Consider the following 18,058-nt stretch of genomic DNA (forward strand, 5'->3'; position numbering starts at 1 on the left):
CCGAGAGGACAACACGTGCTGGAGCGTTTCACATCGAAACGTTCGTGAAACGTAGCGACAGCCTTATCCTCCTTTACACATGTGAAACTTTATTTGTGTTGTTGTTGTTGTTGTTGTTGTACAAATCAGGCACACAGTATAGGCACGGCAACAACAACAAAAAACATCCGAAAACCAAGGAGAGCATATAAAAATGATGTTACACATGATACTTAAATGTTTACATCCTAGTTAGTGTAAGACAAAGCAGACAGACACCTATAGACTCTGCCTGTGCACATGTCTGCTCAAAACATGGATAATGTCTTTATATATTTACTGAAAAATGACAAATGGAGACGTGTTCTTGTGCTGCTAAATAGTCTTAGATGCCTCATCCCCGAAATTTACCTCACACACATGACGCGTTTCTAAATGAACAGCGTGCACTCTTCATGGCTGGAGGAGAGCACTGTAATGGGAGGCAGGGTGAGTCATAGTTTTGTATTTGGCTCCACTGAATGTTTTGTACACCTTGTGTAGCTGTTGTAGCTGTTGTTTTTACCGTGCACTATACCCTGAGCATTGGTAGTGGAGGTGGTGCAAGGTTTGTGGCGGGTGGGGTTGGACAGGTTATTGTGTGAATTTACTGCCAGAATGTAATATTCCTACTTTGTTTACAGATGCAAGAACGTGGAAAAAAGAAAAAACTTGTTTATATTTGTTGTGTTTGATTTGTACATTCCATGGCTTGTGTCAAGTGCCTCAATAAATGATTGTCTTAACTAGTCTTAACTGTCTTAACAAGCGTTCATGGACCTCTGCCAATGAGTTTTCAATGTTTTCACCGGAGTTTGTTTGTTTGTCTGTTTGTTTGTCTGTCTGTCTGTTAGCAACATAACCCGAAAAGGCAAGGGCGGATTTGGATGAAATTTTCAGGAAATGTTCCGTATTGGGACCAGGAACAAGAGATTCACTTTTGGGCGTGATCTGTGGTGGAGGGAGTTGGGTCGCTGAGCTGCATTGGCGGAGGTCTGCGCACTACGAGTGCTTTTCTATTTTTTACTTGTTTTTTTCCATCATCAGAAAACTACTGAAGCACATTAGGGCCACGTGTAAAAAAACAAAACAACAAAACAGCATGAATCCTCAGATTAAAGTCAGAATATTGAGATTAACGTCATTGTTTTTTTTTTTTTATACTCTTCCATAGAAAACTAATTATGGGCATTTTTGTATTTTTTGTACTTTTTTTCAGCCTTAAAGGTGGTGATGTCAGTGATTCACCACTAGGTGGTAATATAGTAATAGCTAGTTGATGATAGTTGTGGCAACGAGAGATCCAGTCACATGAGATCGCAGAAACTTAAAATAATCCACATTTACTATTTTGTAGAACCCTTTTTTTTTTTTTATTTATTTTTTTTAAAAACATGTCCCTTATTATAACTAATCCCTAATTCTATTAATAAACACAGGTGGCTTTGAGGGAACTGGGTCAGGCCCCTGATCCAGTTCCCTTGTTACCAAACCAAGGTCAAAATGTTGGGAACAGTTAAAAAACAGCACACAGATATAAGATAATCTGATATCCATGCGCATATAACTGAGGCCATTCCAGCCACAACATTATCATAGTGGCAGATCTGAGGTGAGGTGATCTTTGATCTGTCTCTGTGTTCTCTGTATCTCTGAATAAAATCACCCGATTGCCGTCTCACTATATCCACACAGGGACATTCACACACAGTCCATTAATACATTAGCTTACCAAGGAGCAAGGGATTTATGCAAGGCACTAAATATTCATTTGAGGTGTGCATACATTTAAATATATTTGTGTGGAAACATATTTTAATGAAGCTTTTGGTGTTTGGTGTCACACCTGAATGAGTCTCTCAAAGGCGGTATAGCCTACTGTCGTTTTTCTCTATTATTTTTATTTAGAAATGAGAAACTCTGTCAAACATTGTACACATTTTAGTTTATTTTCTGCCTTCAGCTCATCCATGTCCCAGCTGAGCTGCTCGTACACAGGAAATATAAGGCGAAAACGTTAAAACATTGTTAATAATGTATCACATTTGACATTTAATATTCACAGCATGTTGAGAAGTAAGCTTATTTATCCTTTACAACAGTAGGTTTTGTATAAGAGGTGAAGTTAAAAGGTCATTCTCTTACTCTCTTGCTCTACATGTTTGATAGGTGTTGCTTATCGTCCCTGAACTCTTTCAGCTCTTCTATTTGTCAGTTTATTTACATTATTTTACTGTCAGCTTGTTTATTTGTATCCATTTCTGTGTCGCTTTTTATTTGTTTTGATATGGATGGATTGGATGAAGTTGTTGATATGATTGAGGAGGAAGAGACACATATGCCAATATCTGTCTCTTTACATTGTAAATCTATGCGATCTATTATCAATTTTGGAAAAAGCAAACAAGGGCAGGATAGTGAGCTCCATATTGGCCAATGTCTTACTGTAATGGTGATTTGAATCAAACACATGCCAGGAAACCAATATGTACACACACACACCCACAGGCACACAGATATCCTGTGCAGACATAAACATGTGTTGGCTGCTGTGTGCAAATGATGAATGACCAAATCAGAAGCGTAATGAAAAGCTGCACAATTGCCTGCTGCTGATTCCCTATTTGTGTGTGTGTGTGTGTGTGTGCGTGTGTGTCTGGGAGAATGTGCGTGCATGTGCGAGCTCGCAGGACCTCAATCAGAATCACAGGTGACCTGGTGTCTCGCTGAGCCTCCTCAGTTTGACAATGAAAGATAATTACCAGTGACCCCCGACCTCGTAAAAATCAACCGAGGGGTGAAAGCAAGCGGTAGCAAAGAGGAGAATGACCTTGAAACTTACGTCTATATTTAGGTCAACGTATATGACGTCCTCTTTATTCCTCCTCGCCTTTCTCGCTCTGTTAACCTTTGACCTCCACAAACACTTATGGCTTCCCTTAATTCTCCCTCTGGACCGGGGGGCAATCTGAGCGATACTCTGCTGGCTGATTCAACTCAGCCATAAAGCTGTCACACACACAGTAAAGGGACATAACATAGATTTGTATCTAGTAAAAAACAACAACAACAACAAACACATACCTTTCCATAACCAATACTTGCCAAAAACTTTTAGATTTTATATGTACATGAAACATACCAGAGAAATTAGAGTCCACACAAGTCTGCAAAACCTGACGCTGGATGTTAGTGAACAATTTGAGTCATGAGTTACATAAGTGTTATATAAGGCCAATGAGCCTTGAGGCTCCTGGAGATGTTTGAAGACGTTTCACCTCTCATCCGAAAGAGAGGCGAAAATGTCTTCAAGCTTCTCAAACAAATCCAGTTGCCGTTGTATAATTATACACGTAGTCTGAATCCAGACAGGTCCTTAAATTAAATACACAACACTGTCCTCACATCACAAATGAAAGCACTTGAACGCTGCCCTGTTCAACGTTTTAAACGTCAAACTTGTGAATTTTGGGTGCTCGTTCTTCAAAGCAAAACGACTTTTCTGTGAAAAAAGTACAAACAAATAAAACAGCCAAGAAAACAACCTGATCTGATCCCAGGAAAATATAAACTGATCCAAACTGCCGTGGACCTGAACAGACCCTCATTAGTAAATCAGCCATGGTCATAAAGATCAGCAACATAATAATAATAATAATAATTTTATGGACATATTCAGAATCCTGTGTTCTTCCAAAATTCAAATATGATGAATATAATCTAAATAAATCCAATTAAAGACTCAAAAGAGCAAGAGCTCTTATGTTTGTTTTTATGTACAAGAAAAAATAAACATAAAGCGACAAAAATGCCTAAAACAAATCCATTAAAATTATACCACAAAGACTAATTGAAAGCATTGGTGCCTAATGCCTCTGCAATGCCAGTTTAACATTTTAATGAAATTAACTGTCAATCCAATGATGGGTTTTACTAAAGGGCACCGAGCAATTCCCCATAGATGCACCCTGAGTTACTGAGCTACAAATCCCAACAAAATCCTTTGAGGATTTCCTTATTTCAGTGAGGACCTGAGGAGAATGCAGGGATTATGCATACGTTGATACAATGAGCAAATGTGACCTTTTCTCCGCACTTTCTCCTCGTCCCTCATGTGTCTTATAGCCTTTAACCTGTGCACACCTCCTGTAATTCTTCCTCTGTTCCTGTAGTCCCCGGGGGGGCGACGATGTTCATTCCCACTGATAATTCCTAACGGCCACATGGTGGAGCACATGACAAGCACTGCTGCCTCACAGCAAGAGGGGAAACAGTTCTGTTTGGGTCTTTCTGTATAGAGTTTGCATGTTTTTTTCTATAGGTTCTCATGTTTCCTCGCATAAGTCCATAAACGACCTGTGCAGGGTGCAGGTACTGGAGGATTAATGAATGAATGAATTTCATAAAAAGCCCATAGAAGAGTGTTCCACTTTGACATATAATGTTGCTTTTGGGCTTGCGTTGAAACAACTGAGAATAGATGAATGAAAATACACACACACACACACAGAAAAACCATGCTCTGCTTTTCCCTCACACTCATGCACCCACACGTACAATTTTTGTCTCACGAGACATGGTATTAATACCTGGCAGGCTTTAAAATGTCAGCCAGTCTCAAACAAGGTGCACAAAGACGACATTTATTTATGGATCTGACACTTTCTTCCCGTCTTTCTGATGTTGAGCTATTTTTTGCTTTTCAAAGTGTCCTTGGGGGACAGTTGGACGAGTGGGTGGGTGGGGAGGGTCGGCGCTGACGAAGACGCGGACATTAAGACTAAGCGAATGGCGGAAAAAAAGTGTGTGGGCCACATGGCCGAGAAGATCTGCCACTGAAGCCCTGAGGATTTGATATTTTAACCCATCACTTGGGGTAAAATGTCCCTGAGGAGGACTCTGGAGTCTGTGACACGTGGGTGGGATCAAAAGTGTTGCATTGGGTGATAAAAATACCACAGTTGTGGGCTAATCACAGATCTGCAGTCAGGCTTTTTTTTAATATGAGCTGATGGAGTTTGTTTACTCTCGCTCTGCCATTGTCCACTTCTATTGTCATTTTCACCTCACCCCCATGTCCTCCCCTGTTAGTATTCACCTCCACTCGCTCACACATTAGCCCAATCTCCAGAGCTGTTTACTCATTGAGTGATGATTGTCTGTTTAAACACCTGACCACACACACATACACACGCACGCACGCACGCACGCACAATGCACGCACGCACGCACGCACGCACGCACACACACACACACACACACACAGGTTGGCTTTCGGGTCTAAATAAATCAGAAAACTCTGAAGCAGTTTTCACACCAACCAATTAAACAATTAATTTAAAACTTGATGTATTTATGCCCATATCATTTTATTTTAAGTAAATAATAATTCATTTTAGCTGCATGCTGTGTTTCAATTAAATCCTTAATGTTGTATTTTCATCACAATAAGTTTAGCTCAGGGTTCAATATATCTAGATATTTAAAGTAAAGGACTAGTCAATTTATAACAATTGCTGTAAAATTACTGTAGACAAAAACATTTACAATATTATAGAGAGCAGAGAAACCCAACAATTCACACAAGGATCAAGCGCTAGGCATCAGGAAGAAATCTCTGACAGAACCAGACTCAAAGATGTGCGGCCATCTGCCTCGACGGGTTGGGGTGAAAGGAAAACTGGGGGAGAGAAAGGACAAGGTGAGTTCGAGACAGATAATATCGAGCAGTTGTGTGAAGTTATCAGTTTAAACAAGACAGTTCTGAATCGTAGCTTTAATAGTTGATCAGCTTCAAAAGTACTTCCTCATATAAAGAATGTAATTTTGTCACTCACTTTAACTCAAAGTCGACTCTTGACAACTTTGAGCGCTCATCAAATGTATGAATATTGAAATTTTTCTCGACCTGAGCTCTGCCTGTGACACGGCTGACATTACAAACCCATTCAACTGTCACAGTCTGACGTCGACTGTTCCTGTAAGAGAGGATCCGACACTCACAAATGCTGATTCATCTTTGGCTTTCGCCGCATTAGCGCAGGGTCAGTTTTTGAAAAGTCTGACTGCCTCAAATACGTGATATTAGTATGTGTGATCATGTGTGAGCATAACTTGCTAATTGCTATGCAGACGATACTCCTCTGTATCTCACTGAGAGTCAGGGAGTGTGGAAGCCTATTTCACGGTGTGGCTCGTCAGCTAACAGATATTAAGTGTTGTTTATCTTGGAGCTTCTGGCGGTTTGAGGACGATAATTCAGGGATTGTTGAATTTGTCCTTTTTTTTTTTCACAGTCAATGACTATACCTGTTTTAATTCTTAGGATGCTTCGTTTCAAGCTCAGTTTTATTATTCAGGCCCAGATGGATCTTCAGTGTCTGTGTTTCACTTCTGTAGTTTGACTCTGCTTTTATCTTTAGTCATAACTCCCTAGACTAAAAACTATCAAGGCCACCCATGTGAGGCTTTTATAAATGAGTCATGCTCTCTCTATCAGTGCCTCTATATTTACTGTTTGTCTGTCAGGATATTATAGTATTTTTCAGTCTGGCACAGTCAGTTGGAGTCTTCTTTAACAATATTTTGTTTCCCGCTTAATACATAATCAGTCTCTCATTACTTGAAAGCACTTTTCTGTGTCTTGTGGAAATGCCTTTCCTACTGCTCATATAACTACAGTGAACTACAAATCTGAAGGTTGATTTATCTCACTGTTTGGCCAGAGAAGAGTATTGATATGAGAGCTAAAGCACAGCAGTACACTTGCTGCAGAGTGTCTTGGCTCTGACCTCCCTGCAGCCTAAAAAGCTACACAGAGAAAGATTGGGGAGTGATGAGAGCAGACACCTCCTCCTTCCCCTCTCTCTGTAGAACAAACAGGTTGACTCTGGGGTGGAGGTGGAGCTGATTAAATGCTAAGCAGACGACAGAGATGCTTGAAAAGAGCAGTGAGGCTGCAGCAGTGCAAAGTTTAGTAAAGAACAGAACATTGTAGAGACCATCTTTCAGGCACACTTAAGGTGAAAGTTTGGCTCTCTGCATGCCTCAAGTTTCAAGACTGTTTCCACTCTGTCCACACCCAGCATTACTGAGAGGCGCGGAAGGCGATAATAATGGTATGGCTTAGTTGACAGTCACTCATATAGTGGAGACTTTGATGAGGTGATTGATACAACTCTCATGTCTGTGCCATAAATATAAATGGAGAAGCTGCATAACTTATCTTCTCTTCCTCATCCACAGTTTTCATTTGTTCCACACAATCTAATTCAAAATTTTTAGTGACCATATTGCTCCACGTTTGTGTATTAAAACCTAAATGAAATTGATGACTGTGGCTTCCTCCCACAGTACAAAAAACACGCGGTTTTAGGTTCATTCTAAATTGTCCATAGGTGAGTTAGAGTTAGCTGCTGTTTGTCTCTGTATGTTAGGATTGGCTCCAGCCTTCCCATGACCGTCATGTAGAGGATAAAGTGCTCAAGCAATAACAGCAAACAACCATTAAAACATAGCAACAACGGAGACTAAAATCAAAGAACAACACAATAAACTAGCTTCATGTATTTCTGGAATATTATTCTGAACACTTCATTTACTACTATTACTCTTATGTTTGGAGGTCGTGGCTGTTTCACTGTTTTTGAGGTTTCTATTTATTTATTGGCTGTGAAGTGCCAGTACTTACTTTTAGACATACAGTACAGCCAGACTGTTTCCAGCTGCTACACTTAGCTGAGCTAACAAGGTGCTGGTTGTAGCCTTATATTTCATGTACACATGCACAGGTTTGTTGTCTCAGCTCACAAGAAAAATAACACATATCTCCAAATATGTTTCTTTTAATTAGTAAAATTTCTAGTGCACCGGAGTAGCAGAAGAAGCACCTCATAATACAAGCTGAGCTGACTGTTTGATCCTGCTCTATTACCTCTGTGTCCAGTCAGGACAACTAAATAAATAAACATCCAACCATCCATCTTTTACGGCGTTATCCTCCACATTAAGGGGTTGGCAGGGGTGCGAGAGGTGGGGTCCACACCCTGGACAGGTCGTCAGTCCATCACAGGGCTGAATAAACAAACAAACAAACAAACAAATAAATAAATAAAACAAGTTGCACAACAGACTCTAAAAATAACCAGACCTCTGGCACAATAACCGATTTTGTCAGCTAGGAGGACAGTTCGCCAGACATGTCTCGACCTCGAGGGAATGTTCTCTTGCCCGAGGTTTTAAGAGGGACAGTGACATTGTGGAGCGCTGTCCAAGGTGCTGATTCCTGTGCTATGTATTTTACACATGAATGGAGTCCTATCATATCATGTCATACAACACAACGATATAGACTTTATTGCTCCTGATGGCCAAGAGTACTAATTCAAGTGGCTGCTCAAGGTTTTTATTTTGTCACTTGTCTTTAACAACAAGTGACAAAATAAAACAACCAACAACACTAATGATGACAAAGAACTGTGTTATTAAATTGTCAATTTTCAACACACAACAAATTATGTGTATATTGTGTTTAGAGCTGCAGATTGTGTTGATAAAAGCTGGATTTGTTGACGGCCCCCAGTCTTGGTTGTGAAGAAATCCATATCTTACACAAGATGCATATAATATAAATTCTTCTTGACAACACACACATTGTTGAATTAATTATTTGCCTGCCAGCCTGCAAGCTCCCCCCCCCCACCCCACCCCCTCCCAGCAAACATAATTTGGTTAGTTGCTGAACCAGTTTTTACACACTGTCCAGCTTCTAAAAGACACAGCGAGAGACAGAGAGGGGGAGTCAGTGCTTTGAAACACACGTCCGCTATTGTCTTCTCCCATTCATCAGCAACATCAGTGTACCCATCTACACACACACACAGATACAGACACCTCAGTCACACACACCTCACATCTCAAACACTCTATTTTAACACTCATCTGTATTTATAGTTCTGTGTTAAAAGGTACGTCACCTGACCGAGCTGCCTGGTGAAGAAGAAAGCAGCTTTTATTAGAAGTGATGGTAACCTACAACAGACAGCGCTCTTTTAAAACTACAAAACGCCTGTCTGACAAAGTGAGGAAGAAAAAAAAAAAAAAGTGTAGGAGAGCAAACAGAAACAGTTTCTCCTCCTGTGAAATTACTGTCACGAGTGTGCCGTAAAAGGAGCAGAACAGTGAGAGGCAATCATAGTCCTTCCTCTCTCTCTCTCTCCTATTAACACCCAGCCTTACACAGGCATGTCAACACGATTCCAGTTAAAATTATCTAAAAAACTACACTAATTGTTTCTGTTTTATGCAGACTGAAAGAAGTGAGAATTATGAGGGGACTCCTCCGATGATCGTCCTGTCAATGAGCATCTGTGAGACGGGCGACATACTGTAACGGACAGGAGACACATTTGTATGGACGTGACACGTCCAAGTTCATCACCGTATTTGCCTTGTCTGTGTGCTTTTGGCAGTTTGTGTGTTTATCCAGTTGCCAAAGGTCAATGTTGTGATTTTAGGGCTTGTTGGACTTTATGGTTACAACCGTGGATTATTTACTTTATTGATTTATTATTTAGTTACACAATTGTGAAACACGTGCTCCTGTCGCTGCAAATTATTGACACAGACTATTATACTAAAAAAGTAAAATAATAATTTTAAAACTATAACGCATTGTAAGCCACGACACACATATGGTTGATTTAATTATACAAACAAACAGAGAAAAGCAGCATTTTGTCAAATGTGCAACAAATGTCTGAGCTGAAACTTTTGGATTTATTATTATATGTTATATTGTTGAAAATATGATAGTTTTTCATAGTTTAACTTGTCAACATTGTGTGAAGAAAATGTCAGAAGCCAAAGATTGAAGTGCATGTCTGGGTAACACAAGCTGAGCTGAAGAAACCCCCAGGATTAATATTTCAAATGGAACAAAAACTGTTAACATTCATCTTTATAGGTGGTTTTATGAATCTATTTTATGAAAACAAGTAGACAAGTAAAGACCTAAGTGGACTGCATTCTGGGAGGAGCCATCAATGTTCGGACACAAGGTCAAGAACAATACGCTGGCTTTTAGAGGCAAGAGAAACTGGTGACACAAACATCCTTTTCCTGGTAAATATCCACATCTTTCACCAGTTTATTCCGCAAATGTTCTGTTAACAAAAAACTTGTCAAAGCCAGAAGCAGATTATTTTTCTCTAACTTTAAAAAGCTCCTTAAAAACCACAGAAGAGTCTAATATTTTTAATGATGGTTGAGTGCGTAATATCAGTGCAGCGCTTTTAATATACTCCTGCTTTTCAAGCACTAAGTTCCTTTACTTCAGCCCTCTGTTCTTTGGGCTACAGGCGTTTGTGTTTTCATGAAACAGTCAACAATGTAAATGTGATGTCTTTTGACCTTACTGGTTTTGTATAAATGTATTCACACTGATAAATATCAATAAAAGCCTGAGGGATCCTGACTGGAAAAACAATACTGAGGCTCCTTTAGGACCTGTTGATAGTGAAGGTAAACGAAAAAAAAGAAAGAAAAGAGGTTGGGAATGAAATAGCAGAGCAATACGGTGAGTTGATTTAGGGAAAAGAAGGCAGAATACATGACAGGATGAAGGTGAATAATACAGAGAAATCGGGAGCAAAAGTGGGCTGGGAGAGGAGGAGGGGTTGTGCTGAAGAGAGTGAGAGCGAGGAGAGGAAGGGAGGCAGACCAAATCCTCGCACCATTATTATCGGGACTCACATGCAGCCTTTCCTGTGATGGAGTGAGAGCAGATAGAGGGAGAGATAAAGAAAAGATGGAGTTAAAAAGGAAATGGAGAGCGGGATTACTAGTCTGACAGCACTGGCAGATGAGCGTCAGCACAACGTTGAGGGAGGGAGAGAAACTGTGGTGGGGTGGGGGGGCAGGGGAAGAGAAAAAAACACCCAACAAATCAGTGCAACAGGATGAAGACCTGCTAGTGCTCAGCCGGCCCGACCCCGCAGACCTGCCATCTGTCCCGCTGTTCTCTCTGTGATCCCAGCACTCCCACCATCAAACAACATCTGGATCACGTCGCCTCCATATGGACAAGAGCCAAAACCCCCAAATATTGTCATCTTCTCTTCTTTTTTGATCACACAGGACCAGAGGAGAGGCACATCATCACCAGGGGGAGGAGGGGGGGGATCCCTGGCTGTGGAGTACCATCATCACCTGGGCTGATAACTGGACAAGAGGAGGGAAAACTTTTGCTCCAATGATGCAGAGGCTTTCACAGGACCCTTTCTTATCTGCCTGTGATATTTCCTAACTTCTAACATGGATCGGTCATGTCTCTCGCCCCCCACCAGGGACAGGGAAAGGGAGGCAGAGGAGGCGGAGAGGGGGAGAAAAGAGGAAGAAACTGTGGGGAGGCATCTCTGCTGAAGTGCGACTGGTGTTTGTGCTCTTTTGCTCAAAAGGCATTGTATCATTTTTTTCTCCCCCCCCCCTTTTTTTTAACTCTTCTCATCTGACCAGCAGGGAGCCTGGAGGATACAGACAGAGAGATAAACACAGTGGGTTTTGCACATATACACACTTCTATACACACACAAGTTTGTCTGCAGGCTCCTGCACCTCTCGTCTTCTGTCACCCTTTTCTCTCCTTTTTTTTTGGGTGTCCTGTCTTCACCTTCATGACCACTTGTAAATGATGTCTCTATGTGACACTCACCAAACAAGACAAGTGAGAGAAGGGTGAAGGTTTTTTTTGGGGGGGGGGGGGGAGAGATCACATACGCTCGCTGTCACGTTGTGAAGTTCTCCAGGGGAGTGTGCAGACATCCAAAGCTGCTAAACACACCGCGCGCACACAGACACAAGACTCACTGATAACTCACAAAACACTCCCTCTCTCACACAAAGACTTGGTCTAAATGCGTACTCCAACAGGTGCCGGGAGCAGAGAGAGAGGCAGGTGAAAAACCCCCGGCAGAAAGGAAAGAAACAGAAATAGAGAGAGAGAGAGAAAAGGGATTTGGAGAGGAGAAGCTGTGGGACGATGAAGCAGCGCGAGATCAAGTTGGATGACAGCAGAGAGAGCAGGTAAGTGTGTGACACACACACGCACACGCACACACACACACACACACACACACACACACACACACACACACACACACACACACACACACACACACACACACACACACACACGTACGTGCAGACGTAAGAACACATTCCCTCACTTCACTCTCTTTGTGTGTGTGTTTGTGTAGAGGAGGTAGAGAAAGAGTAACAGATAAGTGTATAATAAGTGCAGTCGTTCTTCCTGTTTTCACAAGTGAAGAGTTTCCCCATCTGCTGCTGACAGAGCTGCCAGTCGTTATTATAACAGGAACTACTATAAGAGGATACATTAGCATTTTATCACTCTGAGCTTTGGTGTGTGTGTGTGTGTGTGTGTGTGTGTGTGTGTGGGCACCCAAATATAATCCTTTTCGTACCTGCATGCTTCCTCATTACCACTGTTCACTCAGTGATTATGGACGTTGCAGTTGCAGTGTTTTACTGTCATATCAGTGATCTGCTAATGCTCATTGATTTGTCCCATTAGCTGCATGTAGCAGATCCCATTTTTCTCCATTAGTGACAGAAGCGTTTCACTCCTTTTCACACATATCATGTTTTTTTTGTTTGTTTTTTTCTAAGCAGCACAGTTCAGTGGCTCCCAGGTGAATTTCTAAGATTTCTATTGTAAACAAAATGTAATTGCGACTTCCTAAACCTCTGAAAATCATTTTTATGACTGGAAACTGTTGCAAAAATCATGTGGTAGTTTATTTAAGCTTGTAAGATTTCCAACATAGGCTTTGTGATTCCTCAGTGGGTCATGGGGTGAAAATGTGATTAAAGGAGAGCAGAAGACAGTAGAAATACACACATTTCATTATACAATAATTTTTTTAATATTTGATCATTTTGCCTTATTAATATGTATCTACATACGTGGGGTTCCCAAAATAAGGTTTGTGATCCCCCTCTAGGGTCGCAAGATTTTAGCACGTCCCAAAAAAATATCGCTTTATTACTACATTTCATTTTTTTTCCCCCAACAAATTGTCCTCATTTCTGAAATACTGAGTAGCCTCCATGTGGGTTTGTGTGACAGTGTGAAGCAGCAGATTGGGTGTCACTGGGATTTCGATTGCTTTGAATTAGAGTGGCGCGAGGCCAAGTCAGCCCAGAAATGCCCCGACCGCGTCAACGTCGCTCATATCGGACGACACACTATGTCCTGCACCGATTTCCTATGTAAGTTGTTAAATATTTACGTGTGAGAAGATGAGGATGCAGGTTAAAAAGCCTAACTGTGATAAATGTACAACGCATACATCATGTGATGTGTTTCACAATAAGCGTGTGACATGCTCATTTATTAATGTTGTGATTTTAATTTGTATGTGGACGGTTTATTAGCTGGGATGATGCATGTGTGCGTGGCGTGGGGCTGCGTGAGCGCTGCCTGTGCGCCACTTACAAATCAGCTTGCCTTCCACAAGTCATCCATAAAGAGGAGGAATGCAGGGATGAAGGGATGAAAAGAGGAAAAGAAGGGTGGAGCACTTGAGCTGCTTGACATTGACAGAGTGTCTGCTCCTAATTCAGGGTCTGTGGTTTGGTGACTGCCATTTCGTTAATGTAACTAATTTCACGACGACTTCGCTGCAAGAGGTTTGTCATTGACTGGAGTCACATTAATTAAAAAAAAAAAAACATTTGATATGAGTTGCATTTTCTCACATTCATGAAAACCAGTTTCCAAAACACATCACTTTCCAGTCATAGAAATTAGTATTTCAGAGGCTTTTTGAAGGAGCGAAAGTATTGAAATGAGGGATTGTATTCATTTAACACAGCTCGGTTTTTTGGTAGAATAATGTTGAAAATAAAAACATACCAATATAAAGTTGAGATGATCAGCCTGAACTGAATGTAGGTCTCGTGCTTACAGTATATCTTACAGCAACCTGTTAGGAGAAAATGTCAAGATCAGGTTATAGAGTCAGGTGAAATCATGGCACACACACACATTTGCTCACCTTTTAGCTCTGCTTTTGGTCACCACCACCAACTCCTGTGAAATTCTGGCCCTTTTGCCACTCAGTGCTCCGCTATTTTCCATTCATTTGGTGGTGCTGAGCAGAAGGTGACACGTGGGTTTATTTGTGCCTTTTAAAATAAAACCAGCTTTAAGTGGAAACTGATGCTGATTATAGTGCTGAGAGAGGAAACATAAATATGAGGTCAAAGATGGTAAATCGCTCCTATAAGTACAGTTGGTGAATGTTGAGTGGGCTTGTGAACAATACAGTCATTATCTTTAAATGAAACATTTGTTTTTGCCAAATCCAATGTTCATTTCCATTGGTAGAGGAATTTTTGTTCTGAAAATCTGTAGTCGTGTAGTAATGTCATCATATACACACATATACGCTTTTCACATGCTTCAAAATCAAGTGTGAATTAGGAATACAAGCAGCACTTTGAGTATCATTGCTGCAGAATATATTTTCACTCCAGGATTATTATTTCTTTTGGATCGCTCAAGTCTGCATAAATGAGGCTCAAGAGAATGTTTCCTGCAGCTGTCAGAGCTCCTCGTCTGAGGTACGCTGATGAAAGTGAGGCCATTACCCTTGTAGTTCAAGACCCCCGGTTGATGCAATCAAATCATCACGGAAAATAACAAAAAAAAAAAACATGTTGATAATTCTCCAGCAATGTCACTCATCCCATCACCTCTCCACTCATTTCCGTTCCACCTCACCCCAGGGGACACAGTATTGGGACTCTATCATCATATTCCTGCTAAGTAGTTAAATGAGCGTGCGTCCCAGGAGGTACAACTCTCAAACAGGACGGACTGCGGCGTCAGCTGAACATGTGGTCCAACATTTGGTCCAACAGATTTCCCTTCATAAATAATGGCACACAGTAGTAGTCGTCAGTCGATGTAGATTACATCATGTGAGAAATCAGCTAGGATTCAGTGTTTTGAAAGCCTCAAACAAGGTCTGCTACATATACTGACTGCATGATTTAGAGGTGAATAGTTCACAGGGCTTTAGCATTTCGGATGTCTTATTTGATAGTATAATCAAGCTGTTAATTTCTATACTTGTTCTAGGAGGTGCAGCTTCCAGTATATAACACCTGTGTTTTCACCACCATGCTCACCTTCAATCTGCCAAACCACACATGTGGATTAAAGGAAAAAGGAAGAGTTACAAACACGGTATTCTGTGTTGGTATCACAATCACGTCAATTGGGCGATTTCGACTCAAAGAGCTCCTCGAGAAGTGCACGGGCCATAGCATTGCGTCGAGACAAATAATTCTTTTAAAAACCGCCGTGAGGCTCAAAACAACATTTCACTGTAGTAAGGCAAGGCTAACTTTGCAAGGGTGCAGACAGATTCTATAATTCATAATTTAGCCGAAGTTGTTTTCCTGTGACTGCCATCTTCAGAGTCTGCAACATTCAATTGCAGAATACACAGTTGGAGAATGATGTTGTTCGCTCAAAATGTCTCGCAATGTGTTGTTAATGGCTTCATAGTTTAAAATGTTTGTATCGGACTGATATCGGTATCTGATACTGATACCGAAATTAGTCCGATACAGACATTTTCGAGCTATTTCAACGACATAAATGTGTAACAACTATTTAATTAATCGTTACTTAAATGGTGCTGAAATCACTTTTATTTACATTTTTACAGTCATAGTGCACAGTGACGCATGTGATATGTAGGATTTTTGGATCGTATCGTATTGTTAATTTCTATGTGTCTGATATACAATCTAGAGTATTGTATTGGCTCAACTCTATAGTTTACATTAGGTATATTACAGAATAGACATGGGTTTTCAGTGTTTTCTCCTTTATCTCAGCTTGTCTGAAACGCTCCTCTTTTAACAAACATGTGCACTATATGGTTTTTAGGATTCGGTTGAAAGGTTAAAAGGGGATAACAACATAGTTGCTGTTGCTTGTGTTTGTGTGTGACTGGAATTCAGAAGCAACACACTGTGGTCTGTCCCTTGTGTTCACAGCCTCTTCAGGGCGTAATCACACTCTGTTATACTGCTGCTAATCTAGAGCAGATAGGCTACACTTACTTCTTCAATTTACGAACTACCCTCACCCCGCCATACACACAGACACACACACACAGAGACACACACCACTAATCTGAGGCCCCATTATGCCTTTTTCCAGAGATTACACTGTTAAACGAGCACTTGACCTTCTCTTCAGTCATGTGATTCCACCCAGTCACTATTTGTCTGTCTGTTTGTCTCTGGCTTATGTAATTACTCTGCTGTCTCCAAAATTACCTATCTCTGTCCACCATTCTTGTCCCTGAAAGCTGCTTCCAGACATGCGTGAAAGACACGTTTTCTGAAAATGGAAAATGTCCGCAAATGTTGCAGCACAAATTTCCTGCTAGCCTTGAATTCCTTGTCAAATAGAATACAGGAAAATTCACAGCTGGTGAGTGGGCGAGTGTTTGTTTGCTGCCTTCTTTCATTTGTGGTAAGCAGTGTATTACAAAAGGACGTGAGCTATAGTTTCTGAAGGATTTGCAGTAAACAACAGTTTTGTTCACGTATTATTTACTCACGCATAAACAACCCAAATGAAAAAAAAATCATAACATTTTTATTACATCTTTTACATAACAGACTTGTGTACAGACTGGTTATCAATTTGTATCACAATATTAACACGTTCTGATTCACAGACTTTAATAATAAAAAACAAAAAAATAACACCTACCATCACCCAGGATACCGAGGAAATGTCTTTGTCTACAACATTAATCCAACTGTGTGAAATTAGCTACGTGCCAAACTGTGGTTTAAAAATACATGGATGGATCAAAGGGTGAAAGGCCTTTAATCTACTGTAGCTGCACACACGTGTTTGCGTAAAGTCCTATATTTTTCTACTCTGTTCAAAACACAGTGAGATGGTCGGAGCATGGCTGCCATTTAGAGTAAGCTCTTTTTTTTAGAGTTTTGCTGTGTGGGGTGTGTGTGTGTGTTCTAAATGTTCACCTTGGACAAGTGGGTGGTCAGTTAACAGCTGCTCTGTGCTCACATGAAAAGTATAATGATTAAATGGGGACAAATAAAATGATCACAATTAGTCAGGTGTAAGATTCTACTGCGCTGTGTAAACAAATCTGCATACATTTTGCAGAGCATTTGTAGAAAATCCGGTTGTCGGATGTAGTTTGTTTCTCCTCTAATAAACAATTTTTCAGTATGGACTTAAAGGTGCATTATGTAATAACATACTGAACTCAACAACAACAACAGTACAGCCAAAATCTTTTGCAGACTGCAAATCATGTTCATGTTTTGAAATCATGTTTTGGCATGTGGCGCCACCTACCGCCTTCTACCAATCATTGCAGTCAGTAGAGTCTCAGCTGCCGAGCAACCACTGGTTGCCAGTTACGTCAGAAAACTAAACCTAAAAAACCTTGGAGTTTTGAATTTGAATGTAGTAAACGTTTTTGGCCACATTCTTACATATGGCACCTTTAAAATACGTCGACGACATCACTCAGTACATTTCTCACACACATCATTTGCTTGTTCAAACTCAAATATCTCTCAGAAAAGACAAATTTAATTATAGAACCGAGCATTATCCAAAAACCACAAACACGCAGTTGTATTTAAAAAGACTGCTCCATGTCCATTATTGCAGATGTGACCCTGTATTGACTGAAGGTTGCATCTAATAACCAAGATGGATTGTCTTTCAAATGTTAAAACTGTATATTTATTGCTATGGGCAACTAAAGCCCATGATCTGAAAACCTTATTAAGATGAATGATTGATATGAACAGTGTGCAGGGGCAGGACACGTTAAACCCCAGTGCTGCTTTGAAAAGAGCTTTGAATCAAAGATAGGAGGTGCTGTTAATTATCAGGGTGTCTCTGATGGCCTCAGATGAGACCGACTCTCTCTCTAAAACCCAC

This window comes from Microchirus variegatus, assembly GCF_963457635.1.
Source record: "Microchirus variegatus genome assembly, chromosome: 17".
Taxonomy (NCBI): domain Eukaryota; kingdom Metazoa; phylum Chordata; class Actinopteri; order Pleuronectiformes; family Soleidae; genus Microchirus; species Microchirus variegatus.